This window comes from Jaculus jaculus, chromosome 10 (assembly GCF_020740685.1).
Source record: "Jaculus jaculus isolate mJacJac1 chromosome 10, mJacJac1.mat.Y.cur, whole genome shotgun sequence".
NCBI lineage: Eukaryota > Metazoa > Chordata > Mammalia > Rodentia > Dipodidae > Jaculus > Jaculus jaculus.
Window position 1 is genome coordinate 23,717,695 of NC_059111.1, and position 13,523 is coordinate 23,731,217.

Consider the following 13,523-nt stretch of genomic DNA (forward strand, 5'->3'; position numbering starts at 1 on the left):
GTTAAACACGATCCAGCTCCACACTGTGGGGACAGGAACAGAGTACAGACCAGCTCCAGCCAGAATGTGACATGCATGGCCTCTAGTCTGGTTCCCAGTAGAGTCCTTGTGCCCACTGGAAACCTCCTGAGCACAGCCTTTCCTGTGTACATTCCTGTCTGCATTGTAGCCTTCCGAGTTCCCACCGGAACCACGCACGAACACAGACAGCTTCCAGTGCCTCTCCAGTCTACGCCTCCAAGCGTTGCCAGATTCCTCCTCCAAACCAGGTCTGAAGTCTTCTGAACATATTGTCAGGTAAAGTCACAATCACAATCTCACTGGTACCCATGCTCTGTGCTAGACCTTTTTTGTCACTGTGACAAATACCTGAGAAAAACAATATTTACAAATGAGCCAGAGCCGGGCTGAAGTAAGAGGATCACTGTGAGTGTGAGCTAGACTTGGACTCTGCTTCAGAAAAAAAAAAAAAAAAAAAGGAGCCAGGTGCATGCCTGCCTTTAATTCCAGCACTTGGGAAACTGAAGTAGGAGGATCACCATGAGTTCAAGGCCAGCCTGAGATCCTGCTTCAAAAACAGAGAGAGAAGGCTGGGGAGATGGCTTATCGGTTAAGTTGCTTGCCTGTGAAGCCTAAGGACCCAGGTTCAATTCTCCAGTATCCGCGTTAGCCAGCTGCACATGGTGACACATGCATCTGGAGTTCCTAGAAGTATCACCATCTTACCAACATGAAAATAAGCAAGAACCACTAGTAAGGGAGCTAGATTTGTTTTGAAGCAGTCTGAGTCTGCCTGCCAGCATTCTCCCACACTGTCCTGATGCCACCCTGAGTCGTCAACGACTACATAGTGCCCACAGAGGAACACCCAATAGCAGTCCTGCTGACTGCTGACCAGGACTGCGCAGCAGTGAGACTCTCCATGCCCACATTGTTCTTGTCCTTTTTCTCCTTGTTCTTTGGGGCCTTGTGATGGTTTGGATGCGAACCGTCTTCCACGACCTGTTGGGTTTGTGCTGAAGCTTCATACTTAATCCCCAGTTATTGGAGCTTTGGAGGGGTTATGTCACTGGGGTCAGCTCTTGGGAGTTCACAGCCCCACCTCCTTGCCAGTGCCCCTGCCTCCTCCCAGTTGCTGCTGCGATGTGATGCTGTGACCAGCTTCCTGCTCCTGCTGTGCTTCCCCTGCCGTGGAGAAACATCCGCCAGTGACAGGAAACCCTTCCATAGGCTGGTTCTGGTTGGGTGTTTTGTCCCAGCAATGAGAAGAAAACTGCTGCAGGGACTATGCACCTGAGCGGCTTTGGGAGGAGTCCAAATGCAATGTTCCCTCACCCACATGAAATGCCCATCTTGCTGCCCAGACTCTGCCCCTGGCCTGATGTGCAGACGGGGATGTGCCTCCCTGTCGCAGCCAGCTTCACGTTGCTTGGATGAACCTCCAAAGCGGGCACAGCTTATGGGAGGAACAGGGTTTTTGTTGTTGTTGTTGTTGTTTGTTTGTTTTTTTTTGTTTGTTTGTTAGTTTTTCGAGGTAGGGTCTCACTCTGGTCCAGGCTGACCTGGAATTCACTATGCAGTCTCAGGGTGGCCTTGAACTCATGGCGATCCTCCTACCTCTGCCTCCCGAGTGCTGGGATTAAAGACATTCGCCACCACACCCAGTAGGAATGGGCTTTATTTGAAGTTTACTGATCCAGGGGAAGTTCCATTGTGGCAAAAGAAGCTGCCCCCCCCCTTTTACCAAATCCACACAGAGAGAAAAACCCATCCCCAACAACACAAGCAAGCACACTCTAGGAACCCCAGGCAGAGCTCAAGCACGCTGAATACCTTCAAGCTAGAAATAGACCTGCCCCCCAGTAACACCTTAAAGCTGGACCCCAGCCTCTTTTAGCCAGGTGGCTGGAAATCCAAGTTATAGCTGTAGTAAAATTCCTGAATCTGGGCTGGAGACATGGTTTGGTGATTAAGCACTTGCCTGTGAAGCCTAAGGACCCCGGTTCAAGGCTTGATTCCCCAGGACCCACAGAAGCCAGATGCACAAGGGGGCGCACGCTTCTGGAGTTCATTTGTAGGGAGGCCCTGGCGTGCCCATCCTCTATCTCTCCCCCTCTTTCTCCCTCTGTCTGTCTCTCTCAAGTAAATAAATAAATAATAAAGATAAATAAGTTCCTGAATCTACTGGGGGACATCTATTCAAACTACTACAGTCCCAGATGTGAGCACCCCAGGAAGATCGGGTTTCCACCACTCCGCCTGCTGTCCACTGTGTCCCAGTCAGTCCCCCAGGAAGGGAGCCGAGAGAGCTTCTCGTGCCCTCCCTCTGGGCTAGGCTTTCCCCGCAGCACTCATCCAGTGCCCTCTGCAGTCCTGCGGGCAGGTGAGGACGTTGAAACTCATTAGCCCACGCCATAGATAGCTGGCAAGGGGAAGAAGGGCTGAAACGTGAACCTCAGTCTGCGTAACCTGACGGCCACCATTTCCCAAGTCCTCCTTCTTGTCACCTAGGTTTAAGAAGCAGCAGAGTTGGGCAGCCGAGGAAGGCTTCTTGATGTGGGCAGAGAGAGGGAGCCAGCCCAAAGAGGTGGCCCGTCTGAATCCACAGGCACTGGATGGGCCTGTCATCACGACTCTAACCTCCACAGATGAGAAGAGCCAAGTGTGGCAAACAAGTACCACTCGGCCCTCGTACCCAGTGGGCACCTGCTGCCTTCGCATCTTCCCTACTGGAAGCCTCCCAGGCTGCTTTGGGGACCAAAGTAGCAGCTGGGAAGAGAGAAACTGGCAGTCTGCTTTTCCTTCTTATTATTTTCTTTCTTGCTGTGGTGGTTGGGTCATCTGAACCCCACACCTCTTCACTCCTACCCTACCATGGCAATAAATCACGGTCATAAAGCCCTGTAGTTCCGTCCTTGCAGATGTCCACACAGAACACACACACCCGTGATATGTGTGTGCTCAGTACTCTGTGCATTGCTTTCCTTTCTTTTTTTTTTGAAGGTGTATAGTGTGTCCGTGTGTGTGTGTTCATGTGTGTGGGAGCACATACCCTGGCGCACATACATGTGTGTGCATCTGTGTTGGATGTCTTCCTCGCTGTCTGCCTTATGTTTTATTGTCGGGTTTTTTTTGTTTGTTTGTTTGTTTGTCTTGTTTTTTTTAAGTAGAATCTCACTCTAGCTCAGGCTGACCTGGAATTCACAGAAGTCTCAGGGTGGCCTTGAACTCATGTCGATCCTCCTACCTCTGCCTCCCCAGTGCTGGGATTAAAGGCGTGCGCCACCACACCCAGCTTCCCACCTTTTGTTTTTGAGACAGGGTCTCTCCAATTTGGCTAGACTAGCTGGCCAGCATGCCCCAGGGATTCCCCTATCTCTGGCCCACCCGCTCCCCCAGTGCTGGAGTTATGGGTATTCGCCACAAGCGTTCAGATTTTGTACAAGCGCTGGAGAGCCAAACCCAGATGGTATAGGGAAGCCCTTCCCCCAGCAGCCCGCTCATCACTTTTCTTGCTGACAATACATCATAGACTTCTTGAAAGGCGGCTTCGCCCACCAAAAATAGTAATATCATGTAACACACATGAATTGTATTGTTATCTCTACTTCTCTAGGCATCCACTTACAAAGTGATGACTGAAAAATAAAATATGAGGAGTTGGAAGGATAGCTCCGTGGGACAGTGCTTGCCTAACAGATGCAAAGCCTTGAGTTTGAGCCTCAGCACCATAAAAAAAATTAAAACTTGCATATGAAGAAATAAAATATGAGGGCTGGAGAGATAGCTTGGTAGCTAAGGCACTTGCCTACGAAGCCAAAGGACCTAAACTCAATTCCCCAGGACCCACGTAAGCCAGATGCACAAGGTGGCACATGCATCTGGAGTTTGTTTGCAGCAGCTGGAAGCCCTGGCGCATCCATCCCCCCTCCCCCCTCTCTCTCTTTCACACACACATAAATACATATAATTTTGTTTAAAAAAAGGAAATAAAATATGAGAAACTCGAGAACTCTCCTGAGCACTGTAAAAGGAGATTACGTAATTATGAACATCGGGCTGTCTTCTCAAATATCTTCATGAAATTTGAATTTAAAATAGCCATGTTTTCCCCTTGGGAGAGAAATCCAAAATGGTTCTCAGAGTCACTTGGAAGAATGAAGAGAAGAATTGTGGAAAATATTGAAATTAGAGAATCATGGGGGAAAGCTATGATTAGTAAAGCCATATGATGCAGGCACAAGCAAAAGGGGGGAAAAAAAGGGTCAGTACAACAGGATAGATAGCCTGGAAATGAAGCTGATCAGTCAACATGTAATGCGGCACAAGTGAGGCTTTCCTTCCTGAGAAGAGAAGGTGCCTCAGTTAACCACACGGGTTCAACTGCTGAGCTGTTTGCAAAATCATTATTCTGCATACTATAAGCCCATCTGAATCCAGACAGATCACACTGAGTTATAGAACGCAAGGGAAGAAAAGGGAGAAGACCTCATAAGAGCTAGAAAGGATGCTAAGTCAATACGTGTTTTATCTCCTGTCAAACAGGATTCTGTAAGCTCAAAAGCAATGGGAGTTATCTGGAAGGGAAAGATCAATAGGTTGGACTGAAGATGATAAGCCTTTGCCCACTAAAAACATTAGAAACCAAATTGAAAAGTAAATAACCAAGAAAGCTATTTCAACAAATATAACAGTCATGGGTTAAAATCCTGAGTTATAAAAAGTTTATATAAATCATTAGAAACATAAGACACTGATAGAACAGACAAGTCATTTTTAAAAAATCAAATGGTTTAACCTTTCTAGAATGAGATAAATGAAATACGAAGATGGCATTTCTAAAATGTCATATTAATAGTCCTTCTGATTGTGAACTCCATCTCTGTGGTAGATAGTGTGGAGAATAGAACTGACCCACTAGGTCACTTGTCCAGGAATGACTGCCCACTGGCCTCCTGTCTAACTGCCCATAGCTCAGCCTCTCTCTTTCCTTCCTGTCTTTCAAATGCACAAAACTCTTTTTCAAACTGACACTCAGGCTAGGCATGGTGGCGCACACCTTTAATCCCAGCACTTGGGAGGCAGAGGTAGGAGGATCTCTGTGAATTGGAGACCAGCCTGAGACTACATAGTGAATTCCAGGTCAGCCTGGGCTAGAGTGAGACCCTACCTCAAAAAAAAAAAAAAAAAACTGCCACTCAGGGCTGTGGTGGTGATAAATATAAATCAATTTCTGTGTAAGGACCAGAGTTCAGATCCCCACCACCTACCTAAATGCCAGTGCGCATGGTGGTGGCCTGCCTGTTATTCCAGTGCCTGAAGGCAGAGGCAAGGGATTTCCAGGACAAGCTGGTCAGCTAAACTAAATAAATTGGTGAGCCCTGGGTTCAATTGAGAGACCCTGCTTCAGTCAGTAAAGTGGAAAACAACTGAGGAAGACACCCAACATCATCGTGTAGCCTACACGCACACACATGCATGCACACATGCATGCATGTTGTGCGTGGACCCACCACATGCAAATATGCATTCACACATCAAAAAAAAAAGTTAAAAGAAATCTGCTTGATGTTGGCAATAATGCATATGGTTCAGTCTGTGTTGGTGCAATTGAATCAGATGGAAAGAGGGGGCCTAATTCAGCCCAGCCCCTCCTGTACTGTTGGACAGGGGCTCACGTCATTAGACTGGATAGGACATAAGGATTTCACATCCTCCATGTCAGAGTTGTAGGGACCTTTTCAGAATGAGGTCCTCGGAGGCCTCACCACCCCAAGGACTCAAAGGCCCCCCTCCAAAGGTTTCCAGTTATTGTCAGCTTGCAAGGGTCTCCGTCTGGGGGCTGCCAAGGTTTGGACCTCCTATGTCAGCTTCCACTAACCATGTGAGCTCACGTAATCTCTGCGCCGGGCTTTCCTGGGGATTTCCACCTCACAGGGTCTTGCCAGGATGAAAGGATGTCGTCTGGCGATGTTTACGGCTTGGAAATAGTGGGTGCTCGAGTACGTTAGCTCAGAAGGACGAACCAAGTGGGTATTTGCTTTCTGTTCTTATAACCAGGGACCCACTGAGGGATTTTATGTAACAAAGGCTGTGTGAACTCAAGTCTCTCCCTTATGGGAGTCAGAGAACCGCTTGCAGCTTTTGGATGGCAGTTTCCCCAGATTGCCAAGTGCCTCCTGGCAGGATCTCAGAAAGTCCTGCTAACAGTCCCTGTGCCTCCACCTGCCCAAGGGGACACAGCATGTCAGAAGTGGCCCAGGAATGCCCCCTCACACTGGGCTGATGAGAGGCAGAGGGCTGCAGTCAGAAGTGCCGTGAGGGTGAAGGCAGGTGCCAGGTGCTCTTCAGCTTGCTAAAGGGTCACTGGTCAAGAAGCAACCCCTCCTTCCCCTGAAAAGGGGCTCCACCAGTACCGTCATACCCTGCCACCTGCCCTGGCCCTGCCTCACTCAGCATGTGTTGCCCACATGGGAACTGGCATTTCAGTCTCCTCATGATGCTTCCTTGGCATAATAAACTCTGCAGTTTAACGTACTTTATTTTGAGAAAAGTCATTAAACCACTTTTGTGGAAACATTTTAATTGAATTAGATTGTTTTCTGATTGTAATAAATGTTAATTAATTGAGTGGGCCGGGTACCTTGGATCTGGCTGGCTTCTCTTAGTTTAATTAGGAGGTGAGTGTGAGCTTACTTCTGTTTGCCATGAGTCTAGGCTTTGAATTTATTTTGTGTGTGAAGAAAGTGGCCATGCAAATGCAAGATTATTTCTTTTATCTGAAGTCTAATAGCTGCCTCACTCACCCAAATGGAAGACTCTGCTTGGCATCTTTGGGGTACGACCCAGGTCTCCCATCTCACTTAATGAAGGCTCACATGTTCTCTTGGGGAAACGAGAGTCTTAAACTTTGCAAAAATACTTTTGCTTCTCACCAGTAATAGTCACCTTGGGGGGAAAAGCTACTGGTTCACACAGATCCATAGACACAGTGGACTTGAGTGGCAGGGTCTGTCTGTCCACTGCTGGCACCAGCAGACTGGCCTGAGGCAGTGACTGAAATTTAGACCAGCCAAGAGTCCCAGGGCCGGAGAGATGGTTTAGTGGTTAAGGCACTTTTCTGGGAAGCCTAAGGACCCAGGTTCGATTTCCCAGTACCCACATAAGCCAGATGCAAAGGGTGGTGCATGTGGATGGCGTTCATTTGCAGTGGCTGGAGGCCCTGGTGTGCCCATTCTCTCTCTCTCCCCCTTTCCCTCTCAAATAAATAAATAAAAATAAAAATATTTTTAAAAGAAACCCTGAAAGTTTCCTCACCACAGAGCTGTGGAGACTGCAGCTCAGGGAACGGATGGGTATGCCCAAGGCCACCATGGTTCTGGAACATCACCTACGTCCAGTAGAATCTTTAACAAGTCCAGTTCAAATTAACTTACACTGACAACAGACAGCCCTTGATAAAGTCTGAGGGAACAAGCAGGTCCAAGGCTGGTCCTCAAGAAGGCTGCAAAAGGTAAGTGATGAGCTGGAAAGATAGCTTAGCAGTTAAGGCATTTGCCTGCAAAGCCTAAGGACCCAGGTTCAATTCCCTAGTACCTACATAAGCCAGATGTGCAAGGTGGCACATGTGTCTGGAGTTCTTTTGCAGAGGCTAGGGGCCTTGGCACACCCATTCTCTCTCTCTCTCTCTCCCTCCTTCTCTCTCAAATAAATAAATAAAATATTTTTTCAAAAAGCTAAGTGATGGGGGAGGGAACTAAGGTTGATGGCTTAGCAGCTAAAGATACTTACTTGCAAAATCTGCCCACCCAGGTTCAATTGCCCAACCACCCATGGAAAAGAAGTGACATACGTATTTGGTGTTTGTTTGCAGCTTCAAGAGACTCTCATAGTACACACACATGTGAAAATAAATAAATATTTTTTAAATATTTAATTTATTTATTTACAAGCAGAGAGATTCCCAGAGAGAGAATATGGGCACACCATGACCGCTAGCCACTACAAGGGAACTCCAGATGCATGTGCCACTTTGTGCATCTGGTTTCACGTGGGCACTGGGGAATCGAACCCTGGTTGTTAGGCTTGGCCAGCAAGTGGTTTAACCACTGAGAGCCACAAGAGACTCTCAGCAGAGGCAATCAGATTTGCATTGTGGGAAGGCTCTGTCTGGATTTAGCAACAAAGGAGGGCCCAGAGGTGATTCTAGAGAGAAAGGCCAGCGAGCCCCCCTCAGCTTTTTCCCAGGGCCATGGAAAAACAGGGCCAGATCTTGGTCATATCTAGGAGGTAGTCACCAGTTCCTAACCAAGAATCCGAAGGAGAGTCTGGCAGGGAGCAGTGAGGAGGAAGGAGACAGGTCGCTCTCCTTATTAGACAGGCTCCTGCTCTCCTCTGCACCTGCTTCTGCAGGTGACAGACTCACATGGAGTAGCTGTCTGCCACCAGGTCCTATCCCTTGAGAAATGCCCATGCATTACCTCCTCAAGTCAGCTCTGTGCAGCCATCCATTCACCCGATTACACCAGTGAGGAGAGCTGAGCATGCAGCCACCAGTGATTTGCCAAGGTCAACACACTTAGAAAGCGGGAGAGTGAGCGGGGCGTGGTGATGCTCGCCTTTAATCCCAGCACTCGGGAGGCAGAGGTACGGGATTGTCATGAGTTCAAGGCCACCCTGAGATACATAGGGAATTCCAGGTCAGCCTGTGCTAGAGTAAGACCCTATATTGAACCCCCCCCCCAAAAAAGAAAGGGCTGGAAAGATGGCTTAGCAGTTAAGATGTTTGCCTGCAAAGCCAAAGGACCTAGGTTCAATTCCCAGGACCCACATAAGCCAGATGCACAAGGTGGCACATGTGTCTGGAGTTTGTTTGCAGTGGCTAGAGGCTCTGACATACACATTCTCTCTCTCTCCCCCCCCCCAAAATAAAATAAGTGGTAGGTATGATGGAACACACCTATAATCCCAGCAATGGGGAGGTAGAGACAAGAGCATCTCTGGGACTCACTGGCTCTAGGTTAATGAGAGACCCTATCAAAAAAGATGAGCAGCAGCTGGAGAGATGACTCAGTGGTTAAGGTGCTTGTTTGTAAAGCCTGATGCCATTGGCAATGAGAGACCCTGGCATTCTCATTCTTTCCTCCCTCCCTTGCAAAAAATAAACATTTTAAATTTCATATTTATTTATTCATTTGAGAGAGAGAGAGAAAGAAAGAAAAAGGCAGAGAGGGAAAAAGAGAGAGAGAATGGGCATACCAGGACCTCTAGCCACTGCAAACAAACTCCAGAAACATGTGCCACCTTATGCATCTGGCTTTACGTGAGTACTGGGGAATCAAACCTGGGTTCTTTGGCTTTGCAGGCAAGTGTCTTAACCACTAAGCAATCTCTCCAGGCAATTAAATTTAAAAAAAAAAAAAAGAGCCAGGGGTAACACACCCCTTTAATCCCAGCACTCAGAGGCAAGGTAGGAAGATCGCCATGGGTTCAAGGTCACCCTGAGACTACATAGTGAATTCCAAGTCAGCCTGAGCTAAAGCAAAATCCTACCTCAAAAAAACAAACAAAAAGAAGAAGAAAGGCAATGTTCCTAAGGAGCAACACACAAGGTTGTCCTCTGGCTTCCCTGTGCCTGAACACTATACACATACATAGACACACATACATGTGCACATGCTTACACACATACATTACAAAAATTAAAAACAAAAGAAATCAAAAGAATCTGTGGCACCAAGCATCTGTCTACAGAGCACAGCCACTCGGATCTTGGAGTCTTACCTCTCCTTGCCTGTGCCAGGCCCTTCCAGTGTGGAGGGAGTGAAGGGTCCTGGCTGGGCTTCCATCTCCTGAAGGCCCCACAGTATAGCAAGAAGGACCTGGTTCCAATACACTAGCTCCCTGTGGGACCCTGGGCAAGTGTCTTCCTTTTCCAGGCCTCAGAAAACAATAGCATCACCAGACTCACCAAGGGCCAGCATTGGGTCCCCAGGGAGGGGCACAAAGGTCGGGCTCTTGGTGCCCAGTAGGTGATGGCAGAGGTAGGAGGATCTCTGTGAGTTCGAGGCCACCCTGAGACTACATAGTGAATTCCAGGTCAGCCTGAGCTAGAGTGAGACCCTACCTCTAAAAACAACAACAAAAAAAAAAAGTGTCTTGGGCTGGAAAGTTGGCTTAGTGGTTAAGGTGCTTGCCTCCAAGCCTAAGGACCCATGTTCAACTCTCCAGATCCCACACAAGCCAGACTCACAAAGGTGAGGCAAGCACAAGGTCGCACATGCGCACTAGGTGGTGTAAGCATCTGGTGCTTGAATGCAGTGGCTGAGGCCATAGCGTGCTTATTCTTTCTCTGTGTCTCTCAAAAATATTTTTAAAGGGCTGGAGAGATGGCTTAGCAGTTAAATGCTTGCCTGTGATGCCTAAGGACCCCAGTTCGAGGCTGGATTCCCCAGGACCCACGTTAGCCAGATGCACAAGGGGGTGCATGCGTCTGGAGTCTGTTTGCAGTGGCTGGAAGCCCTGGCGCGCCCATTCTCTCCCTCTCTCTCTCTCTCTCTCTCTCTCTCTCTCTCTCTCTATCTGCCTCTTTCTCTCTCTTTCACTCTCAAATAAATAAAAATAAACAAAAAAACTTTTAAAAATATATTTTTAAAGCTGGGTGTGGTGGTGCACACCTTTAATCCCACACTCAGGAGGCAGAGGTAGGAGAATTGTCATGGGTTTGAGGCCACCCTGAGACTACATAGTGAATTCTAGGTCAGCCTGGACCCTACTTTGAACCCCCCCCAAACATATATATATGTTTATATATATATATACATATATGTGTGTGTGTGTGTGTGTGTGTGTGTGTGTGTCTTAACCACTAAGCAATCTCTCCAGCCAATTAAATTAAAAAAAAAAAAAAACAAGAACCAGGGGTAACACACCCCTTTAATCCCAGCACTCAGAGGCAAGGTAGGAAGATCGCCATGAGTTCAAGGCCACCCTGAGACTACATAGTGAATTCCAAGTCAGCCTGGGCTACAGTGAGACCCTATCTCCAAAAAACAAACAAAAAGAAGAAGGGCAATGTTCCTAAGGAACATTGTATATATATATATGTATGTATGTATGTATGTGTATGTATGTATGTATATATATATAGTGTGTGTGTATTACTTTTAATTAAAAAATTTTTAAGTGTCTTCATAAGGACACAGCCTCTAGCCTTAGAAATTGGCCTCAGGACCTACGTTCAGGATGAGCCCACTGTTTGTAGACCACCTTCTTCTTCTTCTTCTTCTTCTTTTGGGGGGCTTATCAAGGTAGGGTCTCCCTCTAGCCCAGGTTGACCTGGAATTCACTATGTAGTCACAGGCTGGCCTCAAACTCACAGTGATCCTCCTACCTTGACCTCCCAAGTGCTGGGATTAAAGGTGTGTGCCACCACACCCAGCTATTCTTTTTTATTTATTTATTTTATGTATTTATTTGACAGAGAAAAAGAGTCAGAGAGAGAATAGGTGTGTCAGAGACTCTAGACACATGCACCACTTTGTGCATCTGGTTTACGTGGGTCTTGGGGAATCAAACCTGGGTCCTTTGGCTTTGCAGGCAAGTGCTTTAACTGCTAAGCCATTTCTCCAGCCTGAGCCCTTCTTTTTTATTTTATTTATTTACTTGCAAGCAGAGAAAGATAGAGAAGAGGAAGAGAGAGAGAGAATGGGAGTGTCAGGGCCTCCAGCCATTGCATACAAACTCCAGATGTGTGTGCCACCGTGCATCTGGCTTTATGTCAGTACTGGGGGACTCAAAGCAGGCTTTGCACAGAACAGCCTTAACCACTGAGCCATGTCTCCAGCCCTAGAGCCCTTTCTTGACTGGTTCTCTTCTCCATTTACGAGCAGCCTCGGGGGGGGGGGGGGTCTAAACCTTAAGCACTGCGACCACGCCTTCCTTATCTGTTCACATACTGCCCTCTCTCCTGCAGCAGGATCCAGCTGGTAGTCTTGTACCCTCTGCCCTCCAAGGCCTTCATCCAGCCACCTCCTCATTAGCCCTCAGGGTGCCTCGGTGGACATCTGCCACCACTCTGTCCCTGGATGCTTGTCTAAAGCTGAAGAGCTTCAGGGCAGGCCCATGCCTCGGCCAGAGCCTAAGCCAGCCAGGGCCCTTCTCTAGGTACCCGCAGTTGGGGGCTGTGGGTAGACAGAAGAGGAGACATGTCCTCCCTGCCCTAGGGCACATGTGCAAACACACACACACACACACACACACACACACACACACACACACACACTCCCGGCTCCCGGTCCACATTCTGTCCCCACAGCTGGCTGCCTCTTCGGCTCTGTCTCAGACCTCTCCTTACTGTGCTGTGCTTCTAACCAGGATGTTCCAGATGCACACACCTGCCCTTCCACCGGGACAGCCCCTCCCCCCAGATTGGAGCACGGCTGGCCCTAGACAAGGTGCCACTGGTATATCATGCCAGCTCATGCCCGAGAAGACAAGGGGGGCATGGGCTGAGAGTGGGTCGTCGGCTGGCTTTCAGAAGACTACTTACTGTACACCCAGAGAGGCAGTGCAGACCCTTCTGGAATGTCCATGAGAGTGGTTCCGAAAAGTGGGGTCGTACTTTTCCCCTCCCTCCCCACTCACTTGCTGGGGGAGCAAGGCAGCAGGGTCGGCTGTCCCCAAGTGACAGGTTTCCTGCTACCATCTCTCCTTCTCCTGCCCGATGGACCAAACTGTTGGTACCAGATTAATGGCTACAATTAAGGACAAAATGCCCTTGCTGTGGCCGGCTGTCCTCCCACACCTGGAAGCCCAGAGGCTGAGCTCACAGCCCTGGGAACAGGAGATTTGTAATGAAATCAGACAGTCCTCTTAACCGCTGATGGTATCTGGGCCCAAGGGAAATGCAGACTTATTTCCTAATCTCCTGCAGAGCATCTGTCAGCCCCACCACACAGCAATGTCATTCCTGTATGCAGCAAGGACCCTTCATGGGACAGACCATCAGCTGCCTGCCTGTCTGCCCATCAACACCCCCCCCCCCCAGCCCCTCACCCAACCCCTGCTCCTTGCCTGGGCTCAGGCTTCACAGGCATTCAAACTCTCTCTCTCTCTTTCTCTCTCATTCCTACAGCCACCCTAATTCATTCATAAATTGCTTGCTTTGTACCAATTGCATTAGCCAAGGGAAAAGAAAATCACAGACATCAAAAAGAGAACTACAAACGTCTCTTCAGCAGTGTTGGAAAACAAAAGGGCATGGTCAAGAAAGCTGCCGTTCTGAAGCCCATGGGTGCCACCCAGCTCGCCACCTGCCAAGCAACTCTGAGCACTGCCACCCCAAGTAAGGCACGGAAAGCCCAGTGGCTCCTCAAAAGGTAAGGCATGTGGGGGGGGGGCTTTAAATGCATCAGCTGGGCTCTGTGTGTGCGCACGCTGTGTGCATGTGTGTGAAGATGTGTGCTCCCTAGGCACGTGCATATGGAAACCGGAGAAGGGCATCAGGCACCCTCCTCCATTGC